Source organism: Eupeodes corollae, chromosome 1 (genome assembly GCF_945859685.1).
Source record: "Eupeodes corollae chromosome 1, idEupCoro1.1, whole genome shotgun sequence".
Lineage (NCBI taxonomy): Eukaryota > Metazoa > Arthropoda > Insecta > Diptera > Syrphidae > Eupeodes > Eupeodes corollae.
Genome location: NC_079147.1, coordinates 59,064,097 through 59,080,696, shown reverse-complemented (window position 1 = coordinate 59,080,696; position 16,600 = coordinate 59,064,097). Strand labels below are relative to the sequence as shown.

Below are 16,600 nucleotides of genomic sequence, written 5' to 3'. Positions count from 1 at the left end.
ATTATAAGCAAGATATTGTTGGTAATTTGAAATTTTTCAAGACTTATTTAACTGTCAACTTTTTTAACAAAACACGAAAACCTTCAAACTTTTAAGCAAGACAAATCAACAGACGGGATGTGAAGTTATTCTTGTGGGTCTCATAATAGTCTTCTTTTTTAATTTTCCATATGAAGTTATTGTAATGGGTCCAATGTGTCAAATTGAAAATTTTGAAATTTTTCGACGTTTCAAAGTCCTTACAATCGAAATAAAAGATTTTTAGAAAGATGTATGTGCGTGCGTGTGTACGTACGTTTCTACGTCCGTACGTTCTCGACGTTTTTTTAGTCGTCCATAGGTCAAGAACCAGAAGAGATATCGATTTCAAATAAATTTTGTTATACAGATAATAAGGCAGAAAGATGCAGAAAGGGCTCTCAAGAAAATTGCGTGGGTGGTTTTTTAAAATAGCAGTTTGAAAAAAAGTGAAAATTTCGGTTACACTAGAGACTTGAATTAAATTTTATATAATATATTGTAACGTGATATCAAAGAAATATATTTTTTGAAAAAAAATCCATTTAACAGTTTTTTTTTATAAATCATAAAAACTTAAAACAAAAATTTGTCACCTTCAAAATTTTACCACTAAAATATTATTTCATTTCCAAAACAATTTTGTGCACCGAAGAATTATGTTTTTGAGATCTGATACAATTTTGAGAAAAATCGAATTAACAGCTTTTTTTATAAAAAATAAAAATCAAAAAAAAAACATTACTCAAAATTGGTAAAAATTGAATATCGATTCAAATATCTTTTCAAAAACTTGAAATTTGGGCTTAAATCTTATTTTATCTTATAAGAAATATTTTTATTAACATTCAGTAACATTTTAAGAAAAATCGCATTGACAGTTTTTTTACAAAAAATTAAAAACCGAAAAAAATTAACAAAAGTTTGTAAAAAATGATTTTTGACTCAAATATCTTTTAAAAACTTTGAGATAATAGATTCTACCTATTTTTTTCTTATAAAAAATGTTGTTCTCAACATTAGGACAAATTTTGAGAAAAATCGAACTGACAGTTTTTTTACAAAAAATAAAAACTTTAAAAAAAAATGTATAAAAGTTGGTAAAAATTGATTTTCGGCTCAAATATCTTTTCAAAAATTGTAGATATTGGCTTTAAACTACTTTTATCTTATAAAAAATATTGTTTTCAACATTCGATAAAATTTTGAAAAAAATCGAATAGACAGTTTTTTTACAAAAAATAAAACTCTAAAAAAAACAATACTAAAACTTGGTAAAAATTTACTTTCCACTCAAATAGCTTTTCAAAAATTAAAAATATTGGCTTCAAACTTATTTTATTTCACAGAAAATATTTTCGATATTCAGTAATGTTTATATAAAAATCCGACGGTCCGTTTTTCATAAAAAAATAAAATCTACAAAAAATATTACGCAAATTTGGTAAAATTTGATACGAGTACATATAGACGAACTTTTAAGCAAGACAAATCGACAGACGGGATGGGAAGTTACCAGTGTGGGTCGCATCCAAGCGTAATTTTTTTTTGAAAAACCTAATTTGGCATTAAAGGCACTGTGTTCACTTTTTCAAAATTGCTCTAGGTAGGTTTTTTTTTTCAAAATAACAACCTACTGAAGATTTGAAAATAATGTTTGCGTACCTGAGAACATTAATGTTGTTAGTTGTTATCTAAAGTCAATTTCATTGCAATTGAAAAAGTTGAGAATATGACCCGAAGAAAATCAAAACAAGGTGAAAATGGAAAACTGAACAATCAAATGGATACCTTCGTGCCTATTTAATTAAAGAGTAATACTTTATTAGAACCGGCTTGTTGAATGATTAAATTCATTTTTTACAATATGCCGGTTTTTCAATAAATAGTTAGGTACTCGTATAATCCTTCTTATTTTCAAAAGGATAACTCCATTCATGCACCTATTCATTATTTCAACCACCGAAAAATTCTGGTTTGACTTTGTTGTTGCAACTTCGTCCTAGTTTAACTCAAACAAAGAACGAAAAACATCCTTTGCCAATGACAGGTGCAATTCAATGTACCTACTTATATGCGTTCTCAAAATGATGTGTGAACTGTGCAATTAACCGGAAGGGGAATAAATAGAAATATGCATAGCTACATAAACCATCCCTTCTCTAACCATTTAGGTTAATAGAATTTTGTACATATATAAAGGAAGGTAATTCCTATCAGATATAAAGGTGCATATAACTGCATACAAACATCAAAGAATGAAATCATTAATGATCCTCACCTTATGTCTACCTGCTTACATACATACGAGTACATATAATATGCTCAAAATTCCTTATATCTATGAATTTCGCCTTGAAAAAAAAATAGTTAGGTAGGTATTCCAAGAACATAGGTATACCTACCTAGGATGATTCAAGAGGGTAAAAATACCTTTATTGCGTATTCAACAAGTAACGAAAAGGTAGTTTCAAAAAGAAAACCAGTTTTTACCTTTGACAGAATTAAAAAAAAAAGGACACCACTTCGGTTTACCTAAAGTGTTAACCTATCCTAGGTAAGGTACGAGTATGTAAGTATTCAAATAACAAGAATAGAAAATACCTATAACCGTTTAATTTAATAATAACAAAAACAACAATTTCGAAACTGCTTCAAAAACGAATGACGAGAAATAATAGAATAATTTTCGGTAATCAAAACAGAAAATGAAAAAAAAAAACACAAAATTATGATAACAAAGCACCGATATACAAAAATTATGACGTAATTCACTATGAATTAAGTTTAATTAAAAAACAAAATTAACAACAAAAATTCTCATTCGTGTTTCTAAAGATAAAAAAGGAAAAAAATTATGCAAAAATAAAATCAACAAAAAGCAAAACTGAGATAAGAAAACATTTAATTGTAGGTAGATTTAGGAGAAGGTAGAGAATAGGCAAAGTGCTGGATATGGATACAAAATGATGGCGTTAAAATTCGCCTATATACAAAACGGTTTAAGGACAGAATAGGCAAATGTACCTATGGTATCAAAAGGTGCAATAAAAAACAATAATCATCAAAGCAAAAATCAAAAAAAAAAACAAACTTCAAAACTTTAAAATGAATGAAATGATAAAAATGTAAAAAAAAACTTAGGAAAATCTAAATTAACCTATTTTTTAAAGGTAGACACAAAGATACTTACAGGTAAGTTACTCTGGGCAAAGTGCGATACCGATAATCCACAAATAACGGTTTTTTATATGGGCAATTGGGCGTGGGAAAAACAATTAAGATTCCCAACAAAAATTCTTCTATTTTAATTTTGTTTTGTTGCACTATTCTGCTTCTCGAGCAAAAGAAACACACAACTTTTGTAGATTTTTCTTAAACGTTAAGAAACTCACCGTGAATTCTCACTCACTGAATTGGATTTTTCACACGATGACGATAAAAGGTATAATTTCAAATCATAACAACACGACGATAAAGAAAATTGCGCGCTTTTTTTTCTAAATGTTGGTGGTGTTAATTTTTATTCTGACGTAAGCAATGTAGCTATCAAAAGGTTGATTCGGGACAAAATTAAGCTACACCGAGTGCTTTGCTTGCGATTAATCGATCTTCAACTTCAATTTCAATCCGTGACAATGAGAGAGAAGCTGTTTAATTTGATTTTGATAAAAGAACATAGGGAGAGAGAGAAAGAGAGACGAAGAAGGGATATCAAAAGCAATTGGGTTGGATTGGATCTTGATTCTTGATGTTATTGGCTTTGACTTTTATTTCCACGACTTTTTTCTGAGAAAATCGCAACAAAATAGAAAAATATAACACACTCGCTCACGTGGTTTTTAGCTTGAAATAATTTTTTTTTATCAGGGGGATGAGGAAACACTTTTGTTTTTATTTGAGGGCGGGGGGAAGGCAAATTGACGGTTCCCTGATTGCGGATGCTGATGATTTTCAATATTCTTACAAAACTTCCGATGCCGAGAACAACGAATTAGAATTCAGATTTCAAAATTCCGCGATTACAGTATCGAACTTGTATTGAGGTATGATTTGGATTTATCCAAACATTCACGTTCACCACACAATTGATCAAAAGGGGTGAAAAGAATTTTCTTTCTTTTTTTTAATTCAAAACAAACACAAAATTCAAATGAAAATAAAAAATTGAATGAATTTCTTCTTTGAAATAAACAAACAAAACAATTTTATAAAAAGATAAAATCAATCAAACGATTTTGTGTATTAAAAAAATGCGAATAAAATTCATAAATCAACGATAAAATTTGAATCAAAAAGAATAAAATATTGACGTAGAGAGAAAAACGTTTGTGACTTCGGTGCTGAGACTGAAAACTGAGAAACTGTAAAAAAATGTTTTTGGATATCATCAGCGGCAGCAGGCAGCAGCAGCAGCGGTACTCCGTCTCTGCTCTACCATCGAACCTAACCTCCTCACACACACACGCAAAGCTATTCACTCGAAAACGTATATGAACATATTAACAATACAATACAAAAACAGAGAGACGCCTTTTTGGTGTTTTTCTGTGTACCTAAAAATTTTTGATCGTAAATGATCATCGGTTTGGTTTGGTTTTGGTTTCAATTCGGCTCAGTTGTCGCTCGGCGGAGCAATAGAAAACGAAAAAGAACTCGAAATTGAAATTGAAAGAAAAGAAACTGAAAGCAAAGACACAAGAACTGAACAAGACTTGTTTTCTGCTGAAGTTTTTCTTTTTGTTTTGTGATGTATTTTGTTTAGTATGTGATCAGATGAGGGGTGACGATGACGAGACGACGGTGAAGATCGTTTGGATATGGAGAAGTGTCAGTTGCACTCGCACATTTTGTTTATGCACTCAGTTTTTACTTCCAGCGAAGAACTGTCAGACAATGGTTCGGAGCAGGGTTGCCATATCCTAATTTAGCCTGGTAGACCAATTTAAAAATATTTTTAGCTCAAAATTGGAAGCGTACAATTTCAAAGAAATTGTAACTTTAACTGGCAGTTGTTTTAGTTACCTAAATAAACACAATATATTTGTTCGTACAAAGCTTAGGTGTATTATAACCGTTAACGTATTTACTTGCGATATATTATTTGGCCTATATGGTAAGTTTTGCATTAATCAAACGTGACATTAAGATGTCAGAAAAGTCGAAAATAGTTGTTTTTTCCTTTATTCCGTAAGTCTGTTGTTACCGCAACAGCTCAAAATATTGTGTCGAATGACTTTAAATTTGGAAATTAAGGTTAAAAGCCGTTTCACCCCGATAGATTTTTTCATTTCACCTTAAGACGAAAAAGAACAGCAAATACAAATTTGTTGGTAAAAAGTCGAAAATTTGAATTTTCTTAAAAACGAACCGATAGATTTTTTATATTTCCTTACATCGAGTTTGGTACTGCTCTAGAAGACATAGAAGCATTATTTTGTATTTAAATTTTCAAGAACTGATGAACCTATTTTAATTTTTTTCTGCAGAAGCTTTTATACTCAAGGTAGCCACGTTGGACATATGTGACGCTATTTGTTCATTATAAACGTTCCATAGGAACTAATTGTAATGGGTCTGATTTTTCAAATTGAAAATGTTGATATTTCTCGACGTTTCAAGGTCCCTAGAGTTGAAATAAAAGATTTTTAGAAAAATGTATGTGAGTGCGTGTGTTCACGACGTTTTTTTCGTCGTCCATAGCTCAAGAACCAGAAGAGATATCGACTTGAAATAAATTTTGTTGTACAGATAATAATGCAGAAAGATGCAGAAAAGGCTCTCAAGAAATTTTCGTTAGAAGTTTTTTACCATAGTAGTTTAAAAAAAAAAGGAAGCTCCTTTCTGCCATATTATGTGAACGTCTGAAGCCATTCGTCAACAACCTGATTCGTCCTTTTCAGTGTGGCTTCAGACCAGGAAAGTCCACTAACCACCAAATATTCACACTACGACAGATCTTGGAAAAAACCCAGGAGCATCAAATCGATTTTAAAGTCGCGTATGACAGCATCTATAGGGAAGAGCTCTATACAGCAATGTCTAGTTTTGGCATCCTTTTTTGCATTTGATGTCAAAAAAGTTTTTAGACAAGGCGATGCACTGTCATGCGACTTCTTCAACATCGTTCTGGAAAGAATTGTGCAAAACTCAACCGTCAACACTAGAGGCACAATCTTCCAAAGATCCATCCAATTACTCAGATACGCAGATGATATTGACATAATTGGAAGATCAAAGCGTGATGTCAGTGGAGCGTTTTTGAGCATTGCGACGGAAGCGAAGAAGATGGGTTTAGTGGTCAATGAGGGCAAGACCAAGTATATGCTATCATCAAAAAAGGACACTGAACGATAACGTCTTGGACAAAACGTCACCATGGACAGCTATAACTTTGAGGTAGTTAAGACTTTGTCTACCTTGGCACCGCTATTAATGCAGACAACGACACCAGCGCTGAAATCAAACGAAGAATAACTCTTGCAAATCGCTGCTTCTTTGGACTCAGAAGTCAATTGAGAAGTAAAGTCCTCGCTCGAGCATGTAAAATCACCATCTATAAGACACTCATCATCCCGGTTCTCATTTATGGCGCTGAGGCCTGGACCCTGTCAATGAGAGCGTCTGAGGATGCATCGAGAGAAAAATGTTTTGGGTGATTTTCGGTCCCATACACATAGATGGAGATAGAAGATATAACGACGAACTGTACGGGCTGTACAGCGACACTGACCTAGTTAGCAGAATTAAAGTCCAACGGCTTAGATGGCTAGGTCATGTAGAGCGGATGGACATCAACGCTCCAGCCCGGAAGGTCTTCGAATCGAATCCCGAGGGACGGCGCAGTAGAGGAATACCGCGACTCAGGTAGCGCACACAGGTGGGAGAGGACCTCAACTGTGCGAAACTGGAGACCGCTAGCTAGGGACCGAGCTGGCTGGAGACGCTTCTTGGTTGAGTCCCAGGTCCTCCCCGGACTGTAGCGCTACTTTAAGTTTGTAAGTAAGTTTTAAAAAAGGTCAACGTTTTGGTCAACCCTAAATATCCTACGAACTGAAAACGCTAGTGACTTAAATAAAAGTATATATAATACTAGCGGCTCGGTAGTAAGAAAAAAATGATTAATAAGTTCAATTATGCAAACGAAAAAATATTTTAAACTGCTAGCTATTTAAAAGTCCAAATGACCCAAATGATATATTGATTATATTATATTTACCAGAAAAGAGTAAAAACTAAAACTAAAAAAGAATTGGGCGCTCTTACTATGGTGGGTCTATATGGGTTAGTCTAAAACAGTTGGATAAACAATATTTTTAGTTTTTCCATTTTGAGCATGAATAAATAAACAATTGAGTCAACCGACTCTGGAACAGGCAACATAAAGTTGGCCATGTGAAAAACATGATTCCTCCAAATTGACTCCACAAACTTGTAATGTTTGCCCTTGGGCCTTATTTATGAACATTGCAAATGATAAACGCTCTGGATATTGTAATCTTTTGAATTCCAATGGCAAATCAGTTAGAATCATAGGGATACTCAGTATGAAACACACTTCTCCTTTTGATTTACCAGTTAAGATTGTAGCTTCAATCAAATTTGACAATAACTTTTTCACTGCCATTCTGGTGCCATTACACAGTTTGGGTGGATTAATGATTCGCAATAATATAATCAGAGAACCAATTTTCAGATTCAAGCAAAGCGGTGGTATAGAAGCCGGTTCTTGATTCATAACACTGTCAATTGATTTATATGCCGTACACCAAGCAGTGAATTAGAAAATTAATGGAATTGACATGAATATTTTTCGGTGATGTTTAAATGATGCGTTCTCTCAACCAATAATGATTTCTGTAATTCTGAAGAATATTCGGAAAAGCACAATAAATCAACTCATCTATAGATTGCGCAATTGTACAAGAATTGTTCGGTAAAGTTATCAATTCGTTGGTACTATCGATTGTTATTTTGCCATCACCAATTTCTAACAATCGTTTTGATAACTCATGGCCAGTTCCATCATTATGAAGGTGAATACGCATATTAATGTTCAGTGTCAATTTTAGTACATATCACCAAGGAACCGATGACTTCAAACAGGCGTTTATTTCATCAGCAGGAGTTGATCGAGGAATGACAGGCAATGTTTGACGAAAGTCCCCTGACAGCAATATCAGAGCACCACCAAAACAGCTGTTGATTACCGCGTAAATCTTGTATTGTTCGATTAAATGCTTCTTGGCGTTAATTGCAGAACTTTTGCCATAGCAGAATTTCTCGAAATATTGCAAATTGGAGTTTTAATCACCCGTACATTCAATGGCAATTTTGATGCAGAGTGTGCATTAAACCAATTTTTTTTAAAATGTACCTGCAAATACCGAAGATGCAAGTGCCAATGCAATTTTCTGTTCCCATCGAATAGTCGCTAAAATCAATGATACAGCGAAAGTTTTGCCTTTACCACCAGGTGCATCCAAGACATATAATCCACCTGTATTATTTGAAACCGCTTGTATGATTCTGTCATATATCCGATTGGACAAATAAACGTAAATCATTAGAACTGAACTCCTGCTGACGTTGGAGTTCACGATAAAAAAAATCATGTATCTCACGATTTGGTGCTGTCATACCCAATTGTGCTTATGCTTTATTTACAATCGTTAGACCCATATCTTCAATTATTATTACAGCTCCAAGGTAATCAACAAATCGGGATTTCTTTAAGCATTTATACAAATTGTTTGTATATGGAAGTATAGAAAGATGTTGATTTTACACCTTTTAAAGATTTTTTTTATTTTTCTCTACTTACAAACCTTCTCTTGACTTCCAAGAATAATTCAGGATCAAAATTGGCCAAATCATAATTATAACATAAGAACAAAAAGTGGCATTCATTTTTAAATATGTATATAGATATTGTAACGTAATATCAAACAAGTATATTTTTTGAAAAAAATCCAATAAACGGTAAAATTTAACGAATACAAAATGATTTTATCACCAATACAAATTTGTGCAAAGAAAAATAACTTTTTCAGCATCTAATAAAATGTTGAGAAAAATCGAATGGACAGTTTTTTTACAAAAAAAATAAAACATTAAAAAAAATATAACAAAAGTTAGTAAAAATTAAATTAAATTAATTCAAATAACTTTTCAAAAATTAAAAATACAGTCTTCAAACTTTTTTTATTTTACAGAAAACATTGTTTTCGATATTCAGTTGTTTTTTTTTTAATAAAATCTACAAAAAAATATTACGCAAATTTGGTAAACGAACACGAAAACTTACAAGCTTTTAAGCAAGACAAATTGATAGACGGGATGGAAAGTTATCAGTGTGGGTCTAATCCTAGCCTTTTTTTTGAATATGGTCGTTTTTTATTGCATTTGGTAATTTTTTTTCAAAACGAAAAGTTTATCATTTTAAATGGTATTATTTTGTTTGTGTTATCAACAAAAACGTAATTTTGTCGACCAGTGTTATGAATGCGTTTTAGCAATGCCAAGTTAAAATCAACAACTAAAAAATGTCTGATAAAAAGTGTAGCATGGTAAGCCTGTTGATCTGTTCGTACTTCTCATATCGTAAACGATCTACCTATGCCTCTCCTCTACCTATGAACATCGGATAACAATGGTATTGTTTTTTATTTTTATTCATTGGTCTTTCTGCATTTATTGTTGCTTTACTTAGAGAGAGAATACTAAGTTTGTGAATGTGTTGGTTAGATAAATAATTGGAATGATTTGAAAATGAAATAGTCTGCTGAGAGAAACTAATTGAGTTGAGTGAGTGGTTTCTTTTTGCAGACTTGCGCACAGGTATGAAAGTGAATATCAACAATTAAACATGGAAGAAGAGAAGAAAAAGAATTAAAAACAAAAAAAAAACTTATTTTGTCGTCGTGGTTGAAGATTGGTTTAGATAGGTAAAAAGGAAGGGGTAAATATTAAACAATGTACAGGGTTACCGTGGTGCAGTTATATCATGAATTGATACTACAACAAATGATTACCTACCTATGATCTCAGAAAAAATAGGTGGGTGGTTTTTTTTTTAATATTGTTTGGGAAACGAAGTAGAATTTATAAACAAGAATTTAAAGGAGCTTCTGCCGAAGTGTTCCAACTAAGTTTTAGAAAATTAAGGGCAAAGTTTAGGTTTTTGGTACCTATACGATTTGTTTTTTCCGATTTTACATATGTATGTATGTCTATTCAAGTGCATAAAAAGGATCAGAATGCGTTGAGGGTCGGTATGCTTTAACAATACAAACAAATTGTCTGTACCAACCTACAGTAAGGCCCTTTTAAGAGAAACGTCCCTCAAACAAAAGTTTCCTAGTTATCTGGAAATTAAAAACAATTCTTGCGTTGAAGTTAAAAAATAAAGGAAAACTTAGAACGTGCGTTAAGGTTTTGTTGCTATTCGATGTTTTTTTTTTCATTTGAGAGTTTTCAAAAACGAAAAATATATAATTTTACAAAAAATCTTTTTTCAGGTATTCACATAACTATTAATGTTATTAATTTTATTAAATTGTCAATTATTTAAATAACAGAAATTCTTACAAAAAAAATAACATGTTACTTGCATCTAACGGCCTTTCGTTTTTATATTAGATAATAATAAATATTAGCTCAAAAATAAACAATGGGACGGTCAAGACACTGCACCGAAGAAATTCGAAAACTTATTTCAAAACTGCGTTTGGAGGGAAAAACCTACCAAAATATTCAAGAGATCCTAGGCTGCTCAGCAAAAATGTCCAGTAACGCCTTAAAATGGCAAAATAAACCGAAAACAAGAGGCCCAAACAGGATGACTACTGAGAGAAATAAAAGAAAAATTGTTCAGTTAGCAAAACACAACCCTTCCATAGGCTCTAGAAAAATAAGCAATGGACTTTTAGCACTCTCACAATACGAAGACGTCTTTAATAAGCGAAGTTACCAGCTCGAGTCCACGCAAGGTAAAGGTATGTGGCAAGAGGAGTTTGTTAAAGCGCATAGATTTGGGCAAAAGAAAAATGGAGGAATATTCTGTGGAGCGGTGAAAGCAAAGTCATCCTTTTTGGGTCCAAGGGTCGTGGAGAACATGTGTGAAGACCGCAAAATGTAGCATACGATCCACGGTACGCTTTAAAAACAGTGAAGCATGGTGGATGAAAAATTATGATTTGGGCTTGCTTTTCATATAACGAGGTCGGGCCTTTTAATTCCATCGGGGGTATAAGGGATGCAACCGGGTATGTGAAAATTCTCGTGGAGGTTATGTTTCCCTATGCTGAAGAGGAAATGCCGTTTGTTTGGGTATACCAACAAGATTATGACCCAAAGTATAAGTCAAAAAAGTCAAAATCATGGCTTGCGCAGAAGAAGTTATTCGTTATGGAGTGGCCCGCTCAATCCCTACGACCTTAACCTCATCGAAAATTTGTGGGGGATGTTAAGAACGCAGTTCATGAAGCAAAACCAAAGAATTCTATAAATTCTAAAAATCTTTTTTTTCGACTCTAGGGACCTTGAAACGTCGAGAAATGTAAAAATTTTCAATTTGACAAATCGGACCCATCATTACAATAACTTCATATTTGAAGTTAATAATATGAAGTATACACTGCTCTTCGCTTTAATTTGAATCTGTTGGTACTTTGATTACCAGCTACGAAGAAAAAGCTGGATTTATTGCCAAGAATTTTGCTCCAAACCATCTTATTTCAGTAGATTTAAATTAAGTGGTTGAAAACATGGTTAATGACTATGAAAATAAATTTAATCAAAAACCAATCAATTTTCCTGTGAGTGAGATAATCTCCATTGAGAATGTTGAATTTATTGCTAAGAATTTTCAAAACAAAAAATCAGCTGGTATTGATAAAATTATATAATTGAAGTAATGAAGTAGGTTCCAATAGCGGTTTTTCCTTAATTGCCTTCATAGTAAACTCTTGTTCAAAGTTACAATATTTTCTTTATAAATGGAAATTAGTAAGGGTGATTCCGATTATCAAATCCTGTAAGCTTGTAATCTAATGTTATGGATAGCAATAGACGTATTAAGCCTACTCAGTTTTTGAGAAAAAAATTTGAGAAAATTATACTTGTAACATTGAAAGTTCTTGAAGAGAAAAATATTTTTCCCTCGGGTGCAGTTTTGTTTCCGCAAGGGAAATAAAACTGTCCATCAAATAACAAGAATATGTAAGGTCAAACTTTGATGAGTAGAAATCTACCTTGTGTTACTTGATGTGGAAAAAGCCACACAGAGTCATTGTAAAATGCATTTAAACAGCTGACACCACGTTTCGTGTTTTGCTTCCCTGTCAAACATCTGCAATATGGTCTATAATTTCATGAATTATCTAAAAAATGGCGCGCTTCTTTAATTTTATGGTCAGCTTAATCGACCCACTGAAGCGGCTATTCCGACTATTGTAACTAAATTTCGCACCAAATTTACATTGTTGGACTTTAAACCACCATCACGCTTACGTAGAGTCTGAAGAAAATACCGCAGCTGTATCGGCTATTGTTAATGAAGACCATCAATTATCGATTCGTCACCGTTTGCAGCAATTGGAGCTCTGTTACTTAACACCGTGGAAAATTTTGTGAAAGGATTTAAGTGTGATGAATTTCAAAATATAGCTGGTGCAAGAATTGAAGCCGAACGACCTACTGCAACGTAAAATTTTTGTGAATGGGCTCTTGGAAAGTTGGCCGAAGATTCACTTTTTTACCGAAAATATGTTCAGCCACGAAGCTAATTTTTTGCTCAGACGGCAACGGAGGAATTCCCGAGATGGAATTAACGGGGGCGTCTATAATTCCAGTAAGGTTGAACTACTTAGGGAACACCTTATAGGGCTTCTTCGACTTATTCGGAGCCCAGGCCTATAAGGAGTGGTTTTATACGGCTCCCAATCCTTGGAGTTATACTTAGGATCTAGCCCTCCAGAATTAGTGGAGGCCCTAGACAGCTATAAAGCAGACATCACCGCCATCCAGGAAATACGATGGGATGGGCCGGGAAAAAGAGGATGAAAAACTGCGATATTTACTATAGTGACTGCTACCACGAAAACCAACAGCGGTTATTTAGATGCGGCTTCTTCATTGGAGCCTGACTTAGTCAAGAAGTCTTGAGCTATAGGTGCATCAATGAGCGCCTCATGACCATACGTATCAAGGCTAGCACTTCGGATTTCCAGACCCAAGGTAAGACAGGGAGGTGCTGGGAGAAGGTACAACGTCGAACGGCTACAATCGCCAGAGATCGCCAAATCCTTTTCCAACCGAGTTACAAGTAACCTCTCTCGAAGTTCTCTGCCGCCAACACAATGTATCGAGAACAAGTGGCAACATTGCCAAGATGCAATCAGAGAAGCCGCCTCTGATGTGCTGGGTTTCAAACAGCCACCAACAAGGAACCCCTGGTTTGATAAGGAATGTCGGCAGGCAAATGCAGCCAAACAACTGGCATGCAAATCGGCGCTGTACAAAAGGACAAGAGCTGCTCATGAGCTCTATGAGCAGAAGAGGCGAGAGGAACGCCGACTTCTCAGAAGGAAAAAGAGAGGGCATGAGAAGCGTGCGGTGGAAGATGTTGATAGGTTTAAAAGCAGTAATGAAGTTCGAAAGTTTTATGAACAGGTGAAACGAAGTTCACAGGTACATCAACCTAGAACCGAAGGCTGCAAAGACGAAAGTGGAAACATCATAGTGGAACCGCAGTCAATGCTGAGGACATGGAAAGACCACTTCTGCAGACTGTATAACGGCGACGACGAATTGAATGCACCAACTTATCTGTAAGATATGGTCGGAAGAAAACATGTAAGATGAATGGAACCTCAGTATTGTTTGCCCGATCATGAAAAAAAGGAAAACCTTTAAAATGCACCAACTATAAAATCTTCTCTGCCGTCTAAAGCCCATCGTGAACAATCTGATAAGTCCTTATCAGTGTGGTTTTAGAACAGCAAAGTCCAGAGTTGATCAAATATTCACATTACGGCAGATCCTGGAAGAATTCAAGAACAAATCGATACCCAACATCTTTTCATCGATTTCAAGGCCGCATATAAAAGCATCTACACGGACGAGTTGTATAGAGCCATGTCTAGTTTTGGCATCCCTGCCAAACTCGTCCGTTTGTGCAGGATGATCACAGAGAATTCACGCTGCTCCATAAAGGTTTTAAAAACCTTAACAGAACCTTTCGATGTCAAAAAAGGTTTTATACAAGGTGTTGCGCTGTCATATGATTTTTTAACATCGTGCTTAAAACAATAGTGCAGAGCTCGCACGTCAACACTAGAGGCACTATCTTTCAAAAGGTTTAATTACTAGAAGGGTAAAAGTCCAACGACTTAGATGGCTGGGTCACTTAGAGCGCATGGAAACTAATGCTCCGGCCCGGAAAGTCTTCGAATCCACACCCAGGACTTCGCAGTAGAGGAAGACGTCGGATCAAATATCTTTACTTTTTATGGAAAATCAATTTTTAACAATATTTGGTTCTTTAATTTTTGAAAAAAAAAATAATGTATTAGAAGTTAAAAACGCAATTTTGCGTTTAAAAAAATTATTTATAGGTTATATCATATCTTATCCGAGAAACGAACGCTGTGACATACATATGTTTTTTTAATTTTTTTTTTGATTTATAAAAAAGCCGTTAGATGATTTTTTTTCAAAATTATAATTGTTGGGTATTACTTGGGTCTCGTTACTTAATATGAGATATTTGGAACCAAAGATGTCACTTTTAAAAAGTTGTTACAGCAAAAAAAACATCCACTCAATTTTTTAAAACTCCTTTCTTTGTCTTTACTCTTTCTTGAGATATGGACGACAAATAATGCTATCCTGCTCACACAGACTTCTCTTTGAAAATTTTGTATTAATTCGTATTACGTTGAAACGTCAGGAAATGAAAAAAAATCCAATTCGAAAATTCAGACCGATTACACTAATTTCCTTTCGAAAACTAAAAATAAAACTCACATGATTCCCAATATTTCATCAACCAATTGTATGGTAATATATTAAATTTTATTTAACAAAAACCAAATTTGTTGATGTGGGAAAAACTTTCACGATGAAACTGAAATGTGTTTTTTTCCATAAAACAATAAACGTTTTAAATGTAGAGTACAATTATAAAGTTTAAAGCTGAAATTCATAACACACCTAAATACAAATTTTACGGTCATATTTTGACAATTTTGAATCAAAGCATCAATAAATTTTAGTACTTTTCTGAAAAAGTATTGATAATGTAAAATTTCATACGGCAACTCATAATTTTTTTGTCGTTCTCAAATTAGACTTTGAAGAAAAGACCTTAGAAAATATTGAAATTTGAACTTGAATAATTTTATAAAAATTAAAATGTTCGAAAAAATGTATTCATACATATAGGAAGCACTTTATTTACGTGTGAAACAATCACATTCATCCGACAAAGCTTTTCATCAGCTGTTAAATAAATAAACTTGTATTAAGCCAACGAAGTTTTTCATTGTATTTACGTAAAGTATGTTTTTATACTATTTTTTGGTCATATAATTGCAAACTTATGGAAGAAAAGAGCAAAAAGTTTCGTTAGTTACAAATGTATCTATGAGATCAATAAAAATATTTATAAACATATATATAATATTATATTTATTTACGAAAAAGTTCGTTAGCTAACAAAAGTATATATCGTTCATTTATAAAAATATTCATGAATAAAAGAAGAAGAAAGTTTTGCAAGCCTATAAATGTTTTATTTCATAGTATTTAAATTCGAATGAAAGAAAGAATTAAATTAACTAACGAAAATTATAACAATTCAATTAAATTTATTACATAATTAGCTACGTAAGGCTTTGCTTCAATGCACCTGACGGACGAATATTTTCGTTCTTCGTTCGCTCTTAATTTAAAGGATATTTAAACAGAATAAATCTATTTTAAATGTACAAGTTTCCTTACAATGGGCATCCAGGGGAGGGGGGGATAGTAGTTGTCATGACCTTCCCCAGGTATTTTTGTACGATTTATATGAACCGGAAATTCAGACATATTCGAAAAACTTAGCACGAATTCATAAAATTTTGACTAATGGACGAACCACGGGCGGTCATATGAGCCATAAAACTTATACAGTAAAGTTGTATTAGTAAAGATTTCACCTAAAGTTTTGTTAGTAATTTAACGACATTCACGAAAAAGTGATTTACTTACAAAAACAAATTTTTGAAACTTAAATTATTTCATAAAATTTGTCTCTAAGAAAAAGAGTAATTATTCAGATTTTAAAGAAGAAACCTTGAGATTCAATTTTATATTAAGTTGCCTTTAAATTCCTGAAACTAGCCTTCAATTCCATCTTGTTTTTTTGATACACATAAATCGTAAACATTGAAGTGATTTTTACCTGCGACATATAGGAACTATATGGCAAATATTGCATTCGTTTAAACTTTCGAGTCAATCATGACATTACGATAGTAGAAAAGTCGAAAAAAGTGGGCCTCGACTCCGTCCGTCTATTCCGTCTATCTGTCTG

At 33.3% G+C, this 16,600-nt stretch overlaps 1 protein-coding gene across 4 annotated transcripts in view; it reads right to left on the bottom strand.

Moving 5' to 3' along the window:
* The window catches only part of LOC129940273 (polypyrimidine tract-binding protein 3), a 768,555-nt gene that overhangs the window by 555,858 nt on the left and 196,097 nt on the right, over positions 1-16,600 (bottom strand). For 2 of the 4 annotated variants that reach the window (XM_056049470.1, XM_056049679.1), the window contains exon 1: positions 3,212-4,347. The exons of the other annotated variants lie outside the window; for them this stretch is intronic. The gene's annotated coding sequence lies outside the window, so the exon portion shown is untranslated. Of the gene's footprint in view, positions 1-3,211; positions 4,348-16,600 lie in introns of those variants that run through there. 4 annotated transcript variants of the gene reach the window in all.